The following is a 17,927-nucleotide window of genomic DNA, read 5'->3' as shown; positions in this document are numbered from 1 at the left end:
TTGAAGGTTTTGGAAGATGATTTCATCCCCATTGTCAAAAGTGATCCTGATTTCGACAAGATGTAGTTCATGCAAGACAGAGCTCAACCCTGTTGAAGTAGGAGTGTGTTTGATGTCCTGGAGGAGCACTTTGTGGGCTGCATTCTCACTCTGTGGTACCCACAGGCCAGTGGCACGGGCCTCGATTTGCTGCCCTATTCTCCGTCTCTGAGCATGTGCAATTTCTTTTTGAGGTTTACAGCAATAACCCCACAACTATTGCTGAACTGAAAACAGCCATTCAGAAGGTCACCGACAGCATCAATGTTCAGACACTTCAGCTGCTATCAGGAAATCGGTGCCAAACTGCAGCATACCATTTAAAAAAACAAAGTTGACCTTCATATCTCTGATGCGACCCCACCTAGCAACAAAAAACCAATGTCATATTATGGCCCCCTTGTCCCATGCAACATTTGTGTCTCAAACTTTTCAGCTACTATCATACTTTTTGAGTTATTCTTGGTGGCAATAGTTAGTGACTCACCCTATATATTGAAAGGATAGGCAAATGGCAAATGGAGCTTGTATATTTGTCACAAGAGACAAGAAATTCTAAACTTACAACTAGATTTTTCTACAACCACCAGATTTTCCTCCAGATGTAACCTAAGACCTTAGAGAAAATTTCAGTTCACTAGTAACTTTCGCAACCCTGTAATCATAGGAGAACTTAATTATACGATAAACAGTTTGTATAATTACAGTTTTGTTTGTGGGGACCATGACAATACAAAAGTAAAAGCGGCTACTAAATAAGTAGAAAGTTATATGCAGCATTATCGGAAACAGTCTCAAAAACTTGTGAGGGTGTTGCAGGGTAGGTTGTGCTGAGATAATTAAGAAAATAATTAAGTACGTTTCACTGTTCCTGATTTAATTAACACTGAAGTTAGCCAATCAATTCATTGCAAGTGTAGTGTTACGGCACATCCTGTTCCAATATATAAAGAATTGTTGCATGAGCTAAAAACATCCACGATGATTAAGTAAAGTAGAGAGGATCAAATATTGACAGACCTACTGTGTGTACCATATCTGTTCCTACAGAGAGGGCATACGATGAAAGATGTAGCCATAGTGCGTGGAAGCCAGGAGAATGCTGACTACTTGCTGGGCATCTGGTATGCAGTCTGCAGACCCAGAAGATGTGCACGGGATAAGTGGGATTATGGAATCTCTTAGGAGAAAAACAAATTATGTTTTTTGATTGTAATGTAAGAAAGCTTTTATATTGATTGGCAGCACACTTGTTTGATGGGTTGGGGATTTTCTCTGCCTGGGGACTGGGTGTTTGTGTTGTCCTCATTATTTCACCCTCATCATCATCATTTGTGACAGTGGCTCGAGTGGACTGTGTGTAAAAATTAGACTGTGAAAAAACTGGTACTTCTGATGACCACACAGTTGAGTGCCCCAAAAACCAGTCATCATCAACTACTCTTGTTTGCATTCTAGTAGAGAAAGAACGTGTTAGTGACATGTTAATGGACTGAATTGTAAATGCAGTTACAATATCTGTAAGCACATAGTTGAAAGTGAAAATATGTGTTCAGTTGTCTTTTGATAATTTGGTGTAGTCGTTAGCAATTTCCTGCAGCAGAGAAGACAGTTAAGAGAGTTTTGCATGAATGTGACACAGCATAGCTGGTGTACAAAATTCTACACAGTGACTGGAATTACATATGAGCCAGATTTAAAATAAAAAAATAAAAAGTAATCCTGTAACAGAACGTTGTGACATACTGTAGAGTGTGCGAGTGAAATAGTATCGGGCGATACCGTATTATTATTATTCCACCCTCCCACTGCCTCCCGTGCCCACGCAAATTCAAGTGACTCGCCAGATACAATTTGGTACAGCGTAGATGATAGCACGTGAGTCTGCACAGCCTACATCTCAGGTTCGATCTTTATTACTGTCCTGTGTCCAGTTTTTGTATGACACTCTTGTTCAGTTTTAGGAAACCAAATGAAGAATATGTTTGACGACACCATCTTCAGTGAGCTATTTGAATTTGCATGTGCAACAGTGTGATTGGCTAACATCAATGCTGATTAACGTAGAAACAGTGCAGTGTATCAATTTTTTTTTTTTTTCTGAGCAATTATTTATCAGTTCAACCTACCCTGCAACACCCTTACAAGCTTTTCTGATTGCTTCTCATCACCCTGTATATAGATAAAGAGACTATAACACTGTAGCTCAACATAAAATGTGAAACATTAAACTCTGGACAGGACATGTATAATAAATGTGGGTCAAGTTAAAAAGAGTAGGTGATCAGAAACTGGATACACATGTACTTAGAACGATAGTTCATGATGAGAGGTGCCCTCCATGGTACACGAATCTGTAAAGAAACTTCTAAACAAACAGAAACTACTCCATAATAGTGTCAGTGCCACCATAGTATCCAGATACTTATTGACAAGACAGGAACTAAAATTGAGGGTAACAAAGTAAAAGCAAAAAACCCGAAGTTAATTCTCTTACCACTGCCAAGATGAGTAAAATATATGTTATTGTCAGCGGCATTGAGAGACATAGGACATTGTTAAAATTGGACAAATCACCAAGGCCCTATAGATTCCTTATCAATTTCTACACCAGTGGTTTTTAAACTTTTTCCAATGGGGCCACTCTTCACGAGCAAAAGTATCAGCCACCCCCTCCATTTTATGAACAAAAATCGTCATTTTTTAATATATTTTCTGTGCCTTGTTCTCTGTTTTAGCAAATTCAGTTTAGAAGGATTTTGTGCAACATAAACCAAAACTATATGAATTGTTGAATTGACAATATGGAACAAATTATTTATCTTATTCACATTTTCATTTATTCAAAACTGCCTAATGAACAGTATTTACAGTACGGCAAATGAGAATTACAAGAACATTTTTGTTGTTGTTGTTGTTGTTGTTGTTGTGGTCTTCAGTACTGAGACTGGTTTGATGCAGCTCTCCATGGTAATCTGTCCTGTGCAAGCTTCTTCATCTCCCAGTACTTACTGCAGCCTACATCCTTCTGAGTCTGCTTAGTGTATTCATCTCTTGGTCTCCCTCTATGATTTTTACCCTCCACACTGCCCTCCAATACTAAATTGGTGATTCCTTGATGTCTCAGAACATGTCCTAACAACTGATCCCTTCTGCTAGTCAAGTGGTGCCACAAGCTCTTCTTCTCCCCAATTCTATTCAATACCTCCTCGTTAGTTATGTTATCTACCCATCTTATCTTAAGCATTTTTCGGTAGCACCACATTTCGACAGCTTATATTCTCTTTTTGTCTAAACTATTTATCATCCACGTTTCACTTCCATACATGGCTACACTCCATACAAATACTTTCAGAAACGACTTCCTGACATTTAAATCTATACTCAATGTTAACAAATTTTTCTTCTTCAGATATGCTTTCGTTGCCATTGCCAGTCTACATTTTATATCCTCTCTACTTCGACCATCATCAGTTACTTTGCTCCCCAAATATCAAAACTCATTTACTACTTTTAAGTGTCTCTTTTTCTAACCTAAGTCCCGACTTAATTCGACTACATTCCATTATCCTTGTTTTGCTTTTGTTAATGTTCATCTTATACCCTCATTTCAAGACACTGTCCATTCTGTTCAGCTGCTCTTCCAGGTCCTTTGCTGTCTCTCATAGAATTACAATTTCATCGGCGAACCTCAAAGTTTTTATTTCTTTTCCATAGATTTTAATTCCTACTCCGAATTTTTCTTTTGTTTCCTTTACTGCATGCTCAATATACAGATTGAATAACAACAGGGAGAGGCTACAACCCTGTCTCACTCCCTTCCCAACCACTACTTCCCTTTTGTGTCCCTCAACTCTTATAACTGCCATCTGGTTTATGTACGAATTGTAAATAGCCTTTCGCTCCCTGTATTTTACCCCTGCCACCTTCAGAATTTGAAAGAGAGTATTCCAGTCAACATTATCAAAAGTTTTCTCTAAGTCTACAAATGCTAGAAACATAGGTTTGCCTTTCCTTAATCTAGCTTCTAAGATAAGTCATAGGGTCACTATTGCCTCATGTGTTCCAACATTTCTTCGGAATCCAAACTGATCTTCCCCGAGGTCGGCTGCTACTAGTTTTTCCATTCGTCTGTAAAGAATTTGCGTCAGTATTTTGCAGTTGTGACTTATTAAACTGATAGTTCGGTAATTTTCACATCTGTCAACACCTGCTTTCTTTGGGATTGGAATTATTATATTCTTCTTGAAGTCTGACGGTATTTCGCCTGTCTCATACATCTTGCTCACCAGATGGTAGAGTTTTGTCAGGACTGGCTCTCCCAAGGCCGTCGGTAGTTCCAATGGAATGTTGTCTACTCCCGGGGCCTTGTTTCGACTCAGGTCTTTCAGTGCTCTGTCAAACTCTTCAAGCAGTATCGTATCTCCCATTTCATCTTCATCTACATCCTCTTCCATTTCCAACAGGAACATTAAAAATTTAAATTATGAAGTTCTGTGTGATGGATGAGCTTGCTTTTGAGAAGAAAGTTTCTCCAGACACGCTGTAAAAGCAGAAATAGCATGCATTCAGCTTCGAATGGTAGTTCGGTTTCATAGCTGCCAAAGCTGAAAAGTTTTCATTGCATTTTGTCTCAGCATTGAGAATTTCTTGCCAATACGGATCCGTATCCGCCACAGAGACACTTCAATTAAATTTACTTTTCAATGAAATAACACAAAGTGAGATCACTAAATTATTTTTGCTCTTTTATATGTGGATTTGATAGTTCAGGAGCATTTTTGAATGGATGTTTAATCAAATTAAATTTATCAAAATTGTCACTGAAATACTTTTCAAAGTGAACCTTTAGTGTTGCAAGATGTTGAAGAACGCAGGCTTTTGTCCCCATTGTGTCCTCGTAACGGTGACACTAGGGTAGGGAACATTAACCTAGCATGTCACGTCCCATTTGGTTTCCCCCAGCTGTAAATAGTGTACGAACACCTTCCATTTTTCATTCCGAGATAGTACAGCTGCCCAATTACTGTGAAGTGTTTAGTATTAATAGTATTTCATTCCTCAAAAATGTCAATGAGGTAATCTATTTTCAATAGAAAATCTCTGTTTCTGAAACAGTCAGCTAAAGAGTGACTTTTCTCCTTTAACAAACAGAATACTTCATTGTTCAGTTGAAACATTCATTTTAGCACTCTTAACTGTTCCTATAATGATACATAGCACTTCACAAGGGGTGAGCTGTTCCCTTCAGCAACCAGAGCTTCCCAATGTTTTGTGCAGTGAGCCCATACTGCATCACGAGCTACAGCTTTAACGTTTGGTTGCAATCCTCCGTGAACTCCAGACATTGAGTGACCTCCATCTGTGCATACAGCAGTGCGCTTATTACACAATATCCCATTTTGATTTTTAAAAATTGTCAAAAAGGCTTTGAGCTGGTGCTGTTTTCGGTTTCGGCTCACAGTAAAGTAATTCGCCTTCAATGTTAAATTCGTCAACAAAATGAACATAAGCAATCTTTATGAAAACCAGTCACTTCATCCACTTCAAGTGCAAAACTGTTATTACACAGTTCATTGTTAACTGCTTGAGTAAATTGTCAGAAATGTCTAAAAGTCATCTTCTGTGCACTGTGTTGTTAGGGATAGAAATACTTTTCAGCTGTCGAGTAAATGAGTCACCGAACTTTGGCTACACTATATCAATTGCTGCTAGGAAAACCAGAGTTTTTACAGCTGATACTGTTTCTTGAATTCAGAAATCCTATATGAAATCCTATTAGAGGCTAAAAGGGCCTTAGAAGTCACTTTTGTCATTTTAGCAAAGTTTTTGTGGGTAGGCAGTAAAACATTTAGTTTCCTGTAAAAAAATTCTTTTGGTTTTCCCATTAATTCAGGATGTTTGATTTCATGTCTCTTGAACTTGTTAGGTTTCATGCTGTCCGCGGCTAAAATTGTTAAGCAAATTACACACTGTGGTTGTTCGTCGCCATTAATTCTAGTTTCTGTGAATCCTAGCAGTAAATACCCCTCACCATACCTTCTTGTTTTAACCTTTGTACACACGTCAAAAAAAGTTTTGTATCACCACAGTTCCAAGAGTTCTGGAACCTGTACAGAAAATCGGAATAGAGATCAACATAAACATCATTTCTGACCTTTTTATTGCTCATGAAAACCACACATCGCATGTTGTACCAACGTACAGCAAGATCTTCATAGGTGGTGGTCCAGATTGCTGTACACACTGGTACCTCTAATACCTAGTAGCACATCTTTTTGCACTGATGCATGCCTGTATTCGTCGTGGCATACTATGCACAAGTTCATCAAGGCACTGTTGGTCCAGATTGTCCTGCTCCTCAATGGCGATTCGGCTTAGGTCCCTCAGAGTGGTTGGTGGGTCACATTGCCCATAAACAGCCCTTTTCAATCTATCCCAGGGATGTTCGATAGGGTTTGTGTCGGGAGAACGTGCTGGCCACTCTAGTCGAGCAATTTCATTATCTTGAAGGAAGTAATTCACAAGATGTGCAAAATGGGGGTGCGAATTATTGTCCATGAAGACGAATTCCTCGCCAATATGCTGCCGATATGGTTGCACTGTCGGTCAGAGGATGGCGTTCACGTATCGTACTGTGATTATGGCGCCATCCATGACCACCAGCGGTGTACGTCGGCCCCACATAATGCCACCCCAAAACAGCAGGGAACCTCCACCATGCTGCACTCGCTGAGAAGTCCATTCAGCATGGTGTTGGGCCCATCTGTACCGCGCTGCATGGTGTCCTGGTTGCAAAGATGGACCTCGCCATGGACGACGGAAGCGAAGTTGCGCATCATGCAGCCTATTGCACACAGTTTGAGTTGTAACATGATGTGCTGTGGCTGCACAAAAAGCATTATTCAACATGATGGTGTTACTATCAGGGTTCCTCCAAGCCATAATCCGTAGGTAGCTGTCATCCGTTGTAGTAGTAGCCCTTGGACAGCCTGAGCAACACGTGTCATCGACAGTTCCTGTCGCTCTGTATCTCCTCCATGTTTGAACAACATCGCTTTGGTTCACTCCAAGACGCATACACACTTCCCTTGTTGAAGCCCCTCCTGACCCAAAGTAACAATGTGGATGCGATCAAACCACGGTATTGACCATCTAGGCACGGTTGAACTACAGACAACACGAGCCGTGTACCTCCGTGTTGGTGGAATGACTTTAACTGATCAGTTGTCAGACCCCCTGTGCCGAACCGGGTCTGCTTATGCATGGTTGCTTACATTTTTGGGCAGGTTTAGCGGCATCTCTGAAAAGCCGAAGAGATTGTGTCTGTGATACAATATCCACTGCCAACATCTGTCTTCAGGAGTTCTGTGAACTGAGCTGATGCAAAACTTTTTTTGAAGTGTTAATTATCTCCTTCCCCTCTGGCAGCTGATGCCTCTGTGCCTGTCGCTAACCAGGAACCGCTTCATACTGCAGTCGAGTCTCTCTCGCAAAGTCTGAAAGTTTGTAATGGGACATCAAGATAGATGTGCCGAAGCTTGTACTTTGCGTGATAGTTAAGGATACGGTCACACTGGAACCAACAGTGGGGGATCCACCAACAGCTGAAATGGCCCCGCAGTGCTCGATTGTTTCAAACGGTGCTAAAAATATGACCACAGTTACATTTTTGTTGGCAACAAAAATTGTGTTCTGTGGTTGGAAGAAAGTGTGTTTCACACACACACACACACACACACACACACACACACACACACACACACAAAAGGAAGGATGACAGAAGTGATACACAAAGCCACTGTCCAATATCATTGGCCCCATTTGTTGTAGAATCATATACTATATTCTGTGGTCAAATGTATAACAACATATTCTAAGGTCAAACGTATTATAACATATCCCAAGGTCAAACATAGTAATGTATCTCAGAAAATGACCTCCTCCACGCTAACCGGCATTGACTGCCAAAAATATCTGTCGTGTGAAAGCCAATTCGTGCTTTTGTTGTATAACATCCTAAAAGCCACGGATCGAGCCAATCGGGTAGATAGAGTACTTCGTGACTTTCAAAAAGCATTTAACTCGTACAACACTTCCACTTATTATAAAAAGTACAATTGTTCAGGATAATTGAGAATTTCTATGTAGACAGGACACAAGAAGTTATTTTGGATGGAGAGTCATTAACATAGTAAAAGTAACTTCATTTGTGGTGCAGGGGAGTGTGTGTGTGTGTGTGTGTGTGTGTGTGTGTGTGTGTGTGTGTGTGTGTGCATTTTCATATCCATCAAAGGTCAAGGTCAATGACCTTTGGTATGAAAATTCTCTGTAAGCTGCAATGTGGCATATCAATGTAAAAGGTCTATTCATTAGCTTTCCAATGGTACCATTTTCATTGCTGTAACTGAATTATAACCAGATTTACAGTCATTTATGTTCTGACATATTCATGTAAATTTAGCACAAATTTCAAACTTCCCAGTCCTATAACTTTCTTCACAATTGTAATACGCATCTGCAAATTGGTAATTTTCCATCTCTTATGTGGGTCATTGAATGCACCAAATTTGAATGAAATCAGAGGGGGTCAGGTTTAGAGGTGCGTTGAATTGACATGGAATGACCCTAATATCTTTTTTGTTCTTTTGACTTTATGAGCCAAGTTTTACAAGCTGATGATAAGAGCATAGTCTCACTAAAATAATTGTTGAACTGTATGTAGGCCATAAATACAGTTGAATGCTGCCAATTATTTCCATCCAAAGACTCTTGTCGTAGGAAGAAATAAGTCACATCTTACTGGAAAAAGACACTGTTACTTTCCTAAGCTGCTGAGGAGCTATTCCAGGAAAAAATAAAATCGAAGCATGTTCCACGTGGAGCTCCACAGCTATCTGCAAAAATGTTCAGACTGAAATACTCAGTAGAGACCTAAAGCAACCCAACAAAAATTCTGTCAGCTGGATTTCATTTCCTGCAATAGAAGTGTGGATTTTTATTATCGGTATATATTACATAGAGAGTGTGATAGTTTACTTATGTGAATAATGTGCCTTATTTATTGATAGTTGAAGAATCTATATGTGCTGCATAACAAAACATAGTGTTGTTGAATTGTGGGGTTTCTCCTTCATAAGTTGGTGAAATGTCTTTGCCCTTAACCTCTGAGCACCCAAGTAGTCAACATTTGTGATTTTTCATTGTGGGCAGCTGTCGCCAATATGCGAGACATTTTAAAACTGTGGCTTTAACTATCTGATGCAGGTAGTCAAATTTTGAGTTGAGTTGAATATTTTCTGAAAGGACCACATTTTTACTTCGTACATTTGCATTATATGTTTTGAACAACTTTCTGATGCTCAGTTCCGAAGAAAGGTACAATTGCTGGTTCTCATTCCTAGAATAATGCCTCTCCCTACCCTGTAGGTTTGAGATGAAACTCTTTTTTGCTGCAAACTTCCCTTTCTTCTGATCACTCACTCTTCGTTCTCTACATCCTTCACCACCCATAACCCAGTTGTATTTAGATGACTCTACCCAAATCCAAACAGTTTTGAATTTAGCACCCGTGGTTTACAAATCTCTATTTACTGAAATGTGATACTTAACAATCATCAATGTCTGGATATCAGCTCTCTGGTAATGTCTCTTTGGTGAAGAAACTACAAATCATCAATGAAACTCGTAGATCTTCACTTTTGTTTAGAACTCCAAATACTTTATTTTTTGCCTTTAGTAAGAAATGTGCTGGTATACTGCAGCAATGGAAATTACCTGTGTGTTCGCATTGTGGTATGGACATGGTCATGTTAAGTTGATGGTTATGTTCATTTTCTTTTCCTCTTTCAGCTTCCTCTCAAATTATCACCTACGACAATTCCTTCATAATCCAAAAAGCTGTTCCCTTACTCACAATTCACAAATAAAATATAACTGTTATTATAGAACTGATAAGTTTGAAAGTAAAGTGTGCTGTTTGTCGTTATAACCAACTGAGCAAAGTAACGTATTAATGTTGGACACAAGTCAGACACTATAGAAAACTCAGTATAATTTGAAACCACAACTAGTTCCAACAGCCATTTACAATTTTAGTAAATACTATTTGTTACAATCTGAGTTCACAGAATGGAAAATTACTTTTGAAACTATAGGAAAATACAACAAACTCAATTTGTTCCATCAGCTGACGTAATACGATTTGAAACAGTGCTCCTCAAATATGTACAGGTGTGGGGGGTGCGGGACGAGGAAGGTGCACACTTAATGTTGAAAGCTGATCGAAATCAATAGTGATGAAATTTAGCACAGAATGAGCAGACCTCACGAGTAATGTGGGATTTATAATTGCCTAGCTCCAATAGGCATGGAGATAATAGGGGAAAACATGCTTTTTGTAGCCCCTGACAACTGTCCGGCATGACAGGGCATATTGTGTAGGAATGGTAACGCTGTGCCTTACCACGCTGCTATGCAGTGCTTCCTACACGTGAGGGGCACACAGTGGTTTCCCAGCCCCTTCCACATAGGCTGAACAGATAGTGGGGAAAGAACTGAGAGAGGGGAGGAGTACATAGACAGTGAGAGGGAGGAGCAGGAGGAGATGTGCGAATTACATATCAGACGTGTCTGAGGGCAAAACTCTCTTCCAGCCTCTCTGTCGACTGCTGTTGCCCGTCTAACTATCTGCAATGTGCAGTGATAAGGGTAAAGAGGTGTGTACTCAGCTCCTAGTGTGTACATTGCTCAGTGCGGCAGGTGGGTAGTGAGGGATTAGTAACGGCCTACTTCATCATCCATCAACAATGAGGCATATCAGTGGATACATTCAGTAGACTATGACAAATTGTATCCTACACTGTGTAGGTAGAGCTGTGCTGCTCACTTCACAGTGATCGCATGCCTCCTTCAGAGCTAAGTTGCAACCGAGGTAATAAATATTGAGTTGCTTACAATTATTACATATGCCAGTACAATCCTATACCTATGACATTGCGTCCCTTATGTACAGGAGGCACAAGCACAACTCCTCCGTGGCATCCGAGCACACCACAATTTCAGCAGATATATTCAGTATGTAAAGCCACATGCTTTATTTTGTAACTTAACATCACTTGTGAGTAGGACAATGCCAAAAAGAAAATGAACTGCAGTCGGATCAGTGTGACGAAATACCAAGCAACATAAAGATGTTCACAGACTGAAAAGTTCTCAGGAAAAATATTCACAATGCGTGCTACAGCTTCTATTAGTAGAGCCTTTGAAATGGTCTGACAGTGTGACGCCCATTTACATTACAAGAAGCAACATTCGGTTGCATCTAGAACATCAGACACCTTCCAGCAGCGTGACATTTGCTTACGATACGTGATACGACAACCAGCTGCGTGCAGAGCTGCCGAGGCTGCACGACGGTGTGAAGCACGATTGCAAATCGTGAAGGTCTCGGTCATATGAGTGTCCCATTCACATAACACTTTAATGAAGGAACACTTTTATTATGATTCACATAAAAATTACTCGAAGGACAAATCTGTTAAAATTGGAGCACCACTTGCACTGTGTGTACATTGCGGGGCAAAGAGGTTTCTAGCAGAACTTCATGACCTATTATCTATGAATGGGAAAATAAAACTTGATCAGATGCTACAACTACCGACAGATCTTCTCACATACACGTCGGGTACCATATTAGAGTCAAAACGTTTCCTGCTGCACAACATTAGAAAGTGTAACATTTGTTTCAGATGACATCTTCTGGTGCAACATCAGTTTGTGAGCACTTTAATTTTCTAACGACATTTACAGTGCAGGGGGAGGTCTACCACTAGATGAGTTCTCTCTTCCCACCTCGTGACCATCATTTAATATGCCTGCAGTTATACTTCACAGGCAGTGACAAACTAGAAACAAATACGAGATGTGCACACATTCCAGGAACAAGCTGCCACATTGTGTCAACAATGCAAAACATGTTCCATAACCTCATCAAACAGTTTATGACCACTCTGAAATGAATGTAGACAGGTGATTGCAAAGTTGTGTGATACACGTAGATCGATGGTCACCAGGCCAACACCAGTGGCACTTAAGCGGTAATTGCAACTTAAAGTTCTGATTGCTGTCACACCCTGTGTCGCATTTTGGGAACTTGTGGTTCGTACAACATTGGGAGCATTCCTCAAATTATGTAAGCACTGGCCATTTGCGAGAATTTCATTGTATCCAGGGGTGCCTCGGTATTACATGCAGCACACATCAGGGAAATTTTTCCACAGAAGAAAATTTGGCAAATGTGTGCTGGGACACAATTGACACTGGGAGCGGCGCATCAGGAATGGTGTACACAGTGCACCCTCATAACACCGAAGCACAATGTGTGATGCCGAGTTGGTCTCAGTGCCGCGTCACATAATACCAACAACGTGTAGACTAAGCAATCCTGTTGTACTGTGGGAGATATATAAAGCGACAGTGTGTGAGGATATACTTGTCTCTATCTGCTGAGACAGTCTGAGTGTTTTCAACAAAATGCTTATTATACTAGGAGACAAATGTGTGGTCATGTGCAACAGAATATTACTCCACAATGTGACCATCAGCATTTGATACAGACAGAATACATATCTGCAATAGGCATTATGAAATCGACAATTTGCACGCTTTTGTTGGAGCCGAAAGACCTCAGTTGAATTATGACCAGAAGCAGGCCTATGACATTATTATGGATTGCATAGCACATCAAAGGGGTGGCATTATTTTCCTCAATGTGCCCAGAGATAAGGGTAACACAAATTTCTACCAAATTTAAATCTGGCAGACATACAGGCACAGAGAGGTTGTGTTCGCCATTGCCACTTCGGGCATTATGATAATGTTGCTAGGAGGAGGGAAGATGGGCCATTCGACACTCAATTTACCACTTGACATAGTGAGACAAATATATCCATCACAAAATGTAAGAAAGACCAGTTGTCATGGAGCATTACTGCAGATATGTAAAGTAATAGTGTGAAACAAGTGCTCAGTGGTACACAAGAATGTTATTGAGGCACTTTGTGTTAGGAGTACCCACAAAACAGTGGATGGTGCTGTGGGGCCCCTGTATGGAGACTTTCTGTTTTAATTTCAGATTAAACAAATATATTTCAAGGAAGACGCAATACATGAAAATCTAAGATCAAGTAAACAGAGTAAGAAGTGTGTACACTTTAACAGTCAAATCATAACTGAGTCAGAGTCTAGCGGCCGCTGCTTGGCTGGCTGCTTAGGTGTCGCTGCTGCTGCATGGTTGGTAGACAGTGCCACCTGTAGAGGACGCGTGTAACTGTGTGGCGGCACTTTGAAAGATAGGCGAGTCACAACACTTTTCCCCCCTTTGAAGTTTTTGCACAGGGCTTGATGGAGGTGGCCTGTAGATTGCTAACATCCATAGGTGTTGTTTGACTGGCTGTAAAGCCTCGAGGAGAAGACTTGCCGTACGGACGGAAGTATGCCCGATGATAACGGGTCGAGATGACAGGAGATGTGGAGGTCGAATCTGCTGGGACCCCGTGCACCAGTCTGCCCATTGCGGGAAGTCCAGTTGTTATAACAGGAGGCATGGGCGACGTGTCCGCATCCGTAGGAAAAGGAGGCTAGTAGAGTTGCTCCGGCAGATGATGGTCATCTGGTTCCTGCATGGGCATGTCTCCTGGTGGCATCAGTTCTTGTGCTGGCACCGATATGATGGTGAGAGGACTGCGTTTGAGTAATGAGAAATTCCAGTATCCTGAGCGTCAAGTAGAGCCGAAGGTGGTGTAGCGGCATCCGAAACAGGCGATGCCAGCACACCAGGCCGAAGCTGGTCCGAATGACACACTGCAACACCCCTGTCCATCTGGGTTTCATACAGGCGTCGGCCACGGTGTCATAAGATGGGGCCAGGACTCCATTTTGGCTGCCTGCCATATCCCCGTACTCGTACAAGGTCGTCGTCGGTGAACCGGCCAAGCGAAGGCACCCGCAGTTGTGTGGTGGAAGGCTGCAGAAGATGAAGTAGCGTGCGGGGCTGTCGGCCATGTAAGAGCTCAGCTGGGCTGTGGTCGCGCATCATCATCATCAGCAGCAGCAGAAGAAGAAGTCAGGAGTTTCCTCATCTGAGCCTTAAATGTGCGGACCAGTCATTCAGCCTCACCGTTTGACTGTGGATGGAATGGAGGGCCCGTGACATGCAGGACGCCCTGACGATCACAAAAATCCGCGAAATCGGAAGAGGCAAATTGCAGACCATTATCAGTAACAAGAGCAGAGGGAAGTCCTTCCAAAGAGAGATTGCGAGCTAGAGCATTGGTGGTTGCCACGGTGGTAGGTGACATGCAACGGACAATGAAAGGAAAGTTAGAGTAGACGTCAATAACGAGAAGCCAATAAGTACCTAAAAGAGGTCCCACGAAGTCAGCATGAACATGCTCCCAGGGCCTCTCAGGCGAAGGCCACAGTGACAAAGATGACTTCGGGGCGGCAGCCTGTGACACACAAGAGCCGCATGCAGTGACCATGTGTGCAATTTCAGAGTCGATGCTGGGCCAGTACACATGACGGCGCACCAGAGATTTTGTGTGTGACACCTGCCAGTGCCCTTGGTGAAGGAGGTGCAATACCGAAGCATGCAAAGACGCAGGTACCACAACACGCGGCGAAGCATTTTCAGTGGAAAGGAGGATAACACCATCCCTAGTCATGAGGCGGTAACACAAAGCGTAGTAGTTCCGCAACGGATCAGAAGTCTTAGTGGACGGACGATCTGGCCAACCCTTCTGAATACAGCGTAAAACCTGGGAGAGGGTAGGGTCAAAACCCGTAGCAGCTGCCAGCCAGTCCCAGTGATGGGGAACCCGTCCACAACCCGCTGCTCGGCACCATCCAGGTGGAAACACAAAAGTTTGTCCCTATCGAATGCCAGATCAGGACCCATGGGAAGGCAAAACAGTGCATCAGCATTCGCATGTTGAGCTGTCGGGCGGAAGTGAATCTCATAATTGAAACGAGACAAGTAAAGACCCCAACGCTGGAGGTGGTGTGCAGCCTTGTCGGGAAGTGACGTTGATGGATGAAACAAATGGTTTGTGATCCGTAACAAGGTTAAATTTGGATCCATAGAGAAAAACACCAAACTTATGAAGAGCATAAATTGTGGCCAAAGCTTCTTTTTCAATTTGAGGATACTTTTGTTTGGCACGTTTTTATGCAACAGGCGATGCAACGGCTGAGCCACCGAAGCAGCAGATGGTAAAAACTTGTGATAGTATGCTATTTTTCCCAAGAAGGCCTGCAGTTCCTTAACAGATGTAGAGCGAGGAAGTGGATCAATCGCACTGAGAGTTTGCTGAAGCGGACAGTTACCACCCCGAAGAGAGTTGAAACTCCAAGTATGTGATAGATGCCTGAAATAATTTTGATTTCTGAAGATTACGCTTAAGACCGGCAGTCTGTAAGACATGAAAAAGTGTTCGGAGATTTTGAAGATGTTCGTCAGTGGTGGAGCCAGTGACAACAATGTCGTCCTGGTAATTTATACACCCAGGGACAGTGAGCAATAATTGTTCCAAGAATCGCTGAAAGAGAGCAGGGGCACTGGCAACTCCAAATGGCAATCATTGGCATTGATAGAGGCCGAAAGGCGTGTTAAGGACCAGAAACTGCCAGGAAACAGCGTCGAGAGGAAGTTGATAAGCTTCTGACATGTCCAGTTTAGAAAAATACTGGCCTCCAGCAAGTTAAGTAAACAGTTCTTCAGGTTGAGGCATAGGGTAAGTGTTGATAAGGCATTGAGCATTTACAGTGGCTTTGAAATCGCCACAGAGACGAAAATCACCATTTGGCTTAGCAGTGACAACAGCAGGAAAGGACCACTCACTGGAGGTGACAGGAAGCAAGACCCCTGAAGCAGTGAGACGATCCAGCTCCCGTTTGACTTGATCACGAAGGGCCACAGGAATGGGGTGAGCCTGAAAAAACTTAGGCCGAGCAGTGGGTTTGAGCATGATATGAGCTTCAAAGTCGTTTGCACGGCCTAACCCAGGAGAAGAAAGGGACGAAAATGTCGTCGACAAGGAATCCAGTTGAGCATAAGGAATAGCATCAGAGACGATATTGACAGAGTCATATATGGAGAACCCAAAAACGCGAAAGGCATTGAAACCAAAAATATTCTCCTCATTACTATGGTCGACCACAAATACGGGAACAGTGCGAACGACAGATTTGTAAGATACCTCACCACCAAATTGTCTCAAGACAGAAATCTTCTCTTTATTGTAAGTCCCTAATTGCCTAGTGACAGGTGACAGAATTGGAGAACCCAATTGAAGATAGTCTGAGAATTGATGATAGTGGCAGCAGAACCAGTATCCACCTGCATGCGAACATCTCGACCAAGTATTTGGACAGTGAGGAATAACTTCTTTGAAAGGGAAGAAGTACAATTGACAGACAACACAGAATCAGAATCAGCGCCATGTTCATGAACATCATGTGTGCGGTCGGATTTGCAAACGGATGACACATGACCCCTTTTTTTTGCATTTGTGACACACGGCCCAATGCTGTGGACAATCTTCTCGTGAATGTTTCGTAAAACACCGCGGACATGAAGGAAGTTGCTGTGGGTTTTGCTGCAGTTTCTTAGAGGTTAGTTTACGGTTGGGCCGAGGCTGCACTTGGGAGCATACTGTGGCCACGTCGGCCGGTGGGGACATGCCATATGCTTCGTCAACATCACACAGAGGTTGTATTTCCCCAACGTCGCCCCATGCCTCTATTTGCACTCCAGCGGCGCGAGAAATTTCAAAAGACTGAGCGATGGATAGGACTTCATCTAGAGTCGGATTTGCCAACTGAAGGGCACGATGCCTAACTTCTTTGTTGGGTGCCGATCGGATAATAGCATCCCATACCATGGAATCGGCGTAGGATTCTTTGTGAACTTCAGTAACAAATTGACACTTTCTACTGAGACTGTGAAGTTCAGCAGCCCGAGCGCGATAGGACTGATTCGGTTGTTTTTGACAACGATGAAAGGCAACACGAGAGGCTACCACATGCGTTTGCTTTTGAAAATAGACGGACAGAAGTGAGCACATTTCAACAAAGGACAAAGACGCAGGATCTTTCAGAGGAGCCAATTGTGACAACAAGCGATACATTTGAGATGAAATCCGTGAAAGGAATAGAGACTTACATATTTGTTCGTCCGCGACATGAAATGCCAAGAAGTGCTGTCGAAGACGTTGTTTTTCATAATCAGACCTGTCTTCCGCCGTCTCGTTGTAAGGAGGAAAAGGCGGTAGAGATGACGATGAGACTCGCCCCACATTTGATGCCGCGACGAAATCACGAATCGCATTTGTGAGAAGCGTTTGCTGTTCTATGAGACCTTGCAATAGTTGCTCTGAAGTAGCCATGGAAACGTGGGTCAACGATGGAAAAGAAAAATCACTACCTCGTTGTTATAACTTCAAGTTGAACAAATATACTTCAAGGAAGACGCAGTACATGAAAGTCACAGATCAAGTAAGCAGAGTAAGACGCGTGTACACTTTAACAGTCAAATCATAACTGAGTCCCCAAGTCCAGCGGCCACTGGCTGGCTGGCCGCTTAGGTGCCGTTGCTGCTACATGGCTGGCAGACAGCGCCGCATGTAGAGGACGCGCGCAACTGCGCGGCGGCGCTTTGAAAGATCGACGAAACACAACATTTTCAGATGTTGCCAGTCATCAGCAAATCTAGACACATGTGTAAGAAATTCATATTTATGGAACCAGATGCACAAATTATTGTTGAAACTAAACACAGGATTATGATTAGTGATCAACTGTGCACAAGTGTTCTCAGAATATTTATT

At 42.4% G+C, this 17,927-nt stretch overlaps 1 protein-coding gene across 1 annotated transcript in view; it reads left to right on the top strand.

The window, feature by feature from the left end:
- Positions 1-17,927, top strand: part of LOC126336269 (putative E3 ubiquitin-protein ligase UNKL) — a 253,332-nt gene that overhangs the window by 178,924 nt on the left and 56,481 nt on the right. The gene's annotated exons all lie outside the window — the stretch shown is intronic.

The sequence above is a fragment of the Schistocerca gregaria genome, chromosome 2, assembly GCF_023897955.1.
Source record: "Schistocerca gregaria isolate iqSchGreg1 chromosome 2, iqSchGreg1.2, whole genome shotgun sequence".
In the NCBI taxonomy this organism is placed as follows: domain Eukaryota; kingdom Metazoa; phylum Arthropoda; class Insecta; order Orthoptera; family Acrididae; genus Schistocerca; species Schistocerca gregaria.
This window is presented reverse-complemented; position numbering and strand designations above follow the sequence as displayed.